Source organism: Mytilus californianus, unplaced genomic scaffold (genome assembly GCF_021869535.1).
Source record: "Mytilus californianus isolate M0D057914Y unplaced genomic scaffold, xbMytCali1.0.p SCAF_5, whole genome shotgun sequence".
Taxonomy (NCBI): Eukaryota; Metazoa; Mollusca; class Bivalvia; order Mytilida; family Mytilidae; genus Mytilus; species Mytilus californianus.
Genome location: NW_026262701.1, coordinates 18,755,293 through 18,761,292, shown reverse-complemented (window position 1 = coordinate 18,761,292; position 6,000 = coordinate 18,755,293). Strand labels below are relative to the sequence as shown.

The 6,000-nt window shown below is 33.8% G+C and overlaps 1 protein-coding gene across 1 annotated transcript in view; it reads right to left on the bottom strand.

The window, feature by feature from the left end:
• Nucleotides 1-674: 674 nt before the first annotated feature.
• The window catches only part of LOC127701048 (A disintegrin and metalloproteinase with thrombospondin motifs 18-like), a 523,205-nt gene continuing 517,879 nt past the window's right edge, over nucleotides 675-6,000 (bottom strand). Inside the window, exon 25 of the transcript XR_007981810.1 lies at nucleotides 675-786. The gene's annotated coding sequence lies outside the window, so the exon portion shown is untranslated. The remainder of the gene's footprint in view (nucleotides 787-6,000) is intronic.

Below are 6,000 nucleotides of genomic sequence, written 5' to 3'. Positions count from 1 at the left end.
CGTTTGCCTTGATGGAAGACTATGCGATTGGTTTGTTCTAAATATAACATATCATTGCTACAATGTTATACTTGGAATGATAACAACAAAAAGAGTTGGATATTTCATTAGGTATGATTTCAAACAAACCACACTAACACCGAGTCTTTTTTAATATACTTGGCGATTTGGTTGTCCAAAACTAAATAAATAACTTGATTTTTCTTAATGAGTGACTTTTGTTGAATTACCCGAAAAAGTGTAACAAAAGTGACGGAATAATTATTTTTGGTATACAAAATAAGGAGGGAAATGCTTGGACTAGGTGACCACCATTTGATGTTCTGTTTGTGACAGGGATATTTTTTAGAGACAATTGTCTGTGGCCAAGACCACTGCCATCTAAAAAGCTATCCTTTCCAAAATTTATTTTCAATTATTGCAAGGAACGATTACTTATTTTCTAAGACAATGTTGCATAAATATGTTTTTCCAATTTTCATGAACAAGTACATGTATTTCCAACATTTTTATATTATAATATTTGTTATAAATAAAGGCAACAGTAGAATACCGGTGTATAGAAGTCATAAATCGATTGAGAGAAAACAAATTCGGGTTGTCACAAACTCAAACCGAGGGAAACACATCAACTATAAGCATGATAAGAAGAAAACAAAGGAACAACAGGAACACTGAAGTGCAACAAAAACAAACGCCAACATACATAGAAACGAACTATTTGATAACAACTGTCATATTCCTGACATGGTACAGGATATTTTAAGAAAAAATGGTGGGTTGAACCTGGTTAAATGGCTAGCCAAACCTGTAAATTTAAACTTGTAAAATAAGACTGCCATTAAAACGTGTATTGCTTTTTGTGAACGGTTTTTTAATTTAAAAATCATCCTATCCCCTCTTTAAATCATCAAACAGTCGTCCATCTACACAAATATTCATCCCTTTATACTTACTGTATTTTCCGGTGATTTGTTGACAATTAATAATCCTAAAATAAATCATATGAACATACACATGTATAACAGTGAGAACTTAACTATCGAGCCTCACTTAATATGTCATCAGTACGCATATACCTCGTGTAGGTGCCATAAATGTTGCTGTGTCAGTTGTAAATATCATCCTAAAGCGTTTAAAAACTAAGATTGGAAACCATACTGATATGAATAGACCGGTAAATGACGCCTTCAAAGCTGTTGACGTGTAAATGATAATAATGTGCATCAAATAAAATTGAGAATGGAAATGGGGAATGTGTCAGATACAACAACCCGACCAAAGAGCAGAAAACAGCCAAAGGCCATCAATGGGTCTTCAACACAGCGAGAAAATCACGCACCCGGAGGCGGGTTTCAGCTGGCCCCTGAACAAAAATGTGTACTAGTTCAGTGAAAATCATATTTTTAATTATCTTCATTCCTGGGCGATGATAAACTTGTATTGACCCCATAATTTAAATGTCGATTGCAAAACAAAATCCATTCAGTGGGCGTTACGAAATAATGTTAACATACATTTATTTGAACCATCCAATGAATATCCATTGCTTAGCTATTATGCAATTGCTTGAATCTATTTATTGTTTCGGAAACAGCTAAAAACAATTAATCGATTTTTTTTTTTCGTTTTTTATTATTTTGCCATGAAATCTTTATACATTTTATATCTATAGCTTGATTCAATTAGTTACGATAGAACGCACCGGACCGTACATAATAATTACATTGCACGCAAAGACGGGTCCGTAAATATCACATTGCGCAAATTTTTTATTAGCCATCAGTGATATTTAGTGAGAATTAGTTAAATGGTTTCAATTTCAATCCACAACGATATAAAGTTTATTGCACTGTGCATATTTAAAACGAAGAAAGTATTATATTTTCTCTCATTTCAACATTTTTTTTTTAATTTCCATCACGTCTGACAAAAAGATGAATCGAATTAGACATGGAATTAACAGCTCTAATAAGACAAAAAAAAACGAACACTGTAAGTAAAAGTGACCTTTTAATATTTAATAAATGGATTATATAAGATGTAAAAAATGTAAAAATCATGGACCGGATTCTAACATTTAAAAAGCCTGCTGATCATAATATGTTTGTATAGTCTTCCAAACATCTGTAAATTTTAAAATATCTCGTAGTTGAAAGGAACTAATCATCTTGCAGACAACAGCGTGAACCAGTTTGTCACCGATGCTTACTTTTACTGTGGGTAACTTGATAGGGGGTATTGTGTCATTTAGGTAGATATTCTAATTTTCATTCCGATGGGACAGAACGAATGATATTTTTTATTTCTTTTTTTTTTTAAACAATGGTGTTAAATGATGATTTCCAGACAATATCACAGACAAGTTTAACTTAAAGATAGTCTAGTTGTCACTAGACTTTAATTTCTTAACCGAAACAATAGATTTCTTCAAGCATATATAAAGTTATTGTACGTGATGTTATTTTTAGAAATGTACATAAAAGAGGAGGAAGCATAGTTTTTACACTGACAATATACTACCGATTGTCGCGTGAATGTCATTGTCCGTTAAATAATTTGTGTATGGTACCTTAAATTGTATTTCCACGCTTGTTCAAAAGTAGCTGAACAACTTTATGACGACTGAAATATCTTTTAAGTTGTCTCATTACAAATTGTTCAGGCTGCAGTTGTTGCAACGTCAATACCAATAAGGTGCAAAACATATTTGATAATTTATTGATGAGTAAATCAGTATTCATCACTAAACTTATACTGTTATTGGATTGACACTTGTCCTTCTTTAAGTATTCTATGAAGGATTCTCAAAGCAGAAATGGATAAAACAGGAATACAAATTATCATTTGAAGTTTTATTCGTTAGAATTCATGACAATTTTACATCCGTGTCTGTATGGATGAACATTTTTTTCCTCAGTAAATTCTCAAGTGTCAGTTGGTCATTTGTATATTTAACTGTGTTAAGTTAATAGGTCGCAATGCGGTATCCATATCATAAAGTTGTTAAAAGAACTAGAGGCTCTCAAGAGTCTGTGGATCGCTCACCCGATTCTACTGTGGTTTTGGAAATCATGTAAAAATAGATTAAAATCATAACAGATACCATAATAATGATTGAGGCGAAATTTGGTTTAATATTGGCCCCGTAATTTAATCAAAAGCAGAAGACTTTTGTAAAATTTACAGAACTTACCAATAAATTCATTGAAATTGTAGAAAATGACTTTATAAGGACAATTACTCCAACAAGATGTCAATTGACAATTATGCTCTTGTTGACTTATGTGTAGATCTTCTTTTCTTGATATTTTTGCAGTTTACAGTATATCTCATTCTTTAAAGATACATGTATTAATGTCTTCATCAGCACCTCATAAGAAACATTTTTGTCATGTTTGTTTCATTCCATTCAGTGCTCCTCTAGAAGAAGCATTTGTATGTATTTCTTATAGGGTCTTATGTTAAACTAAGTCGCCTGCTGTCTGCCATCTTGGATGATGGTTAGGCTACAAAGTAACAACCCTTGGTCAATACCTCATGAGAATCATTCATGTCATGTTTTTTTTTTCATTCAATTTAGTGGTTCTCTAAAAGAAGACATTTGTATGTATTTTCCATAGGGTCCTATATTAAACTTACTCCCCCTGCTGGCAGCCATCTTGGTTGATAAATCAGCTACAAAGTAACAAGACTTGATCAGCACCTCAAAAGAAACAATTCATACCATGTTTGGTTTCATTCCATTAAGCGGTTTTCTAGAAGAAGACATTTGTATGTTTTTCACATAGGATCCTTTGTTAAATTTAGTTCCCTCCTGGCAGCCATCTTGGATGATTGATTGGCTACAAAGTTACAACACTTGGTCAGCACCTCATAAGGAACATTCATGCCATGTTTGGTTTCATTCCATTCAGTGGCTCTCTAAAAGAAGACATTTGTATGTATTGTCCATAGGGTACTTTGTTAAACTAAGTTCCTCGCTGGTAGCCATCTTGGATGATGAATCACATACAAAGTTACAACACTTGGTCAGCATCTTATGAGGAACATTGATGCCATGTTTGGTTTCATTCCATTCAGTAGTTTTCTAAAACAAGTCATTTGTTTGTATTGTCCATAGGGTTCTATGTTAAACTAAGTCCCCCGCTGGCGGCCATCTTGGATAATGGATCGCCTACAAAGTTACAACACTTGGTCAGCACCTCATAAGAATCATTCATGTTATGTTTTTTTTCATTCAATTCAGTGGTTCTCTAAAAGAAGACATTTGTATGTACTTCACATAGGGTCCTATGTTAAACTAAGTCCCTCTCTGGTGGCCATCTTGGATGATGGATCGGTTTCAAAGTAACAACACTTAGTCAGCACCTCATAAGAATCATTCATGTCATGTTTTTTTTCATTCAATTCAGTGGTTTTCTAAAAGAAGACATTTGTATGTACTTCACATAGGGTCCTATGTTAAACTAAGTCCCCCGCTGGCGGCCATCTTGGATAATGGATCGCCTACAAAGTTACAACACTTGGTCAGCACCTCATAAGAATCATTCGTGTCATGTTTTTTTTTCATTCAATTCAGTGGTTCTCTAAAAGAAGACATTTGTATGTACTTCACATAGGGTCCTATGTTAAACTAAGTCCCTCTCTGGCGGCCATCTTGGATGATGGATCGGTTTCAAAGTAACAACACTTGGTCAGCACCTCATTAAGAACATTCATGCCATAGTTGGTTTCATTCAATTCAGTGGTTCTCTAAAAGAAGACATTTGTATGTATTGTCCGTAGGGTCCTGTGTTAAACGAAGTCCCCCGCTGGCGGCCATCTTGGATGATTGATCGCCTACAAAGTAACAACACTTGGTCAGCACCTCATAAGGAACATTCATGCCATGTTTTTTTTTTTATTCCATTTAGTTGTTCCCTAAAAGAAGACATTTGTATGTATTGTCCATAGGGTCCTATGTTAAAAGAAGTCCTTCGCTGTTGACCATCTTGGATGATGGATCGTCTTCAAAGTAACAACACTTGGTCAGTACCTCATAAGGAACATCCATGCCATGTTTGGTTTCATGCCATTTAGTTGTTCTCTAGAAGAAGTTCAAAATGTAAAAAGTTAACGACTACGACGACCACGACGGACGACGAAGACGGACGACGGACGCCAAGTGATGAGAAAAGCTCACTTGTCCCTTCGGACCAGGTGAGCTGAAAATGGAAAGATGTTTTTTTAATGATTGCAGGTTACATAACAAGTCACTATTCGTGCATGTTATGACAACTACTATTAACCTTAATGATAAAACATAACCAAATATTTCAGTCCTTGAAAGCAACAAATAACCTTAAGCGTGATTGATTTGAAAGATTTTGTTTGTCAGGCAATAATTGCTTCGCTTCCTTTTCGTCATTTTAAACAGATTAAAGAAAATCTTTGAGAATATCATTTCATTCAAATACAATAATGGGTTAGCCTAAAACTTTGACGTCAAGGTTGAAGCTATTGCTTAAATGCCGGTTTAAATACATCAATAAACAAAAGGAAAAATTAAAAAATGTTGTGCAAACAAGACGATGCAGTCAGCATACTGTGTTTTACAATGGAAAATTATCAATTCACTGAAACATTATACCAGTAGATCAAGTTTTATTTGAATCAGCACAGGCAGCGAATATAAGACATTTTTTGAATAAAAAAGAAATATATAAAATATCTCATCTCACATGATGTCTTCAATAATAAACATTGTGTGTCAAATTTTATTTCAATCTATAACGTACATATAGCCTCAAAACATCTGGTGATTACAACAGAAGCCTGAGCTTAAATGTACCAAAGACGAAAACAACGTTTCGTGAAATGTCCGGTTCCTGCTTTGTAACATTATAAAGTATCAAGAACAAAACATTTGTAAAAATAGTTTAAAAAAATTAAAAGGTAAAGGCTTATCGGTTAATGTTGAAATTCAATGAACATTCTTAAAATGATATCATGGGGATA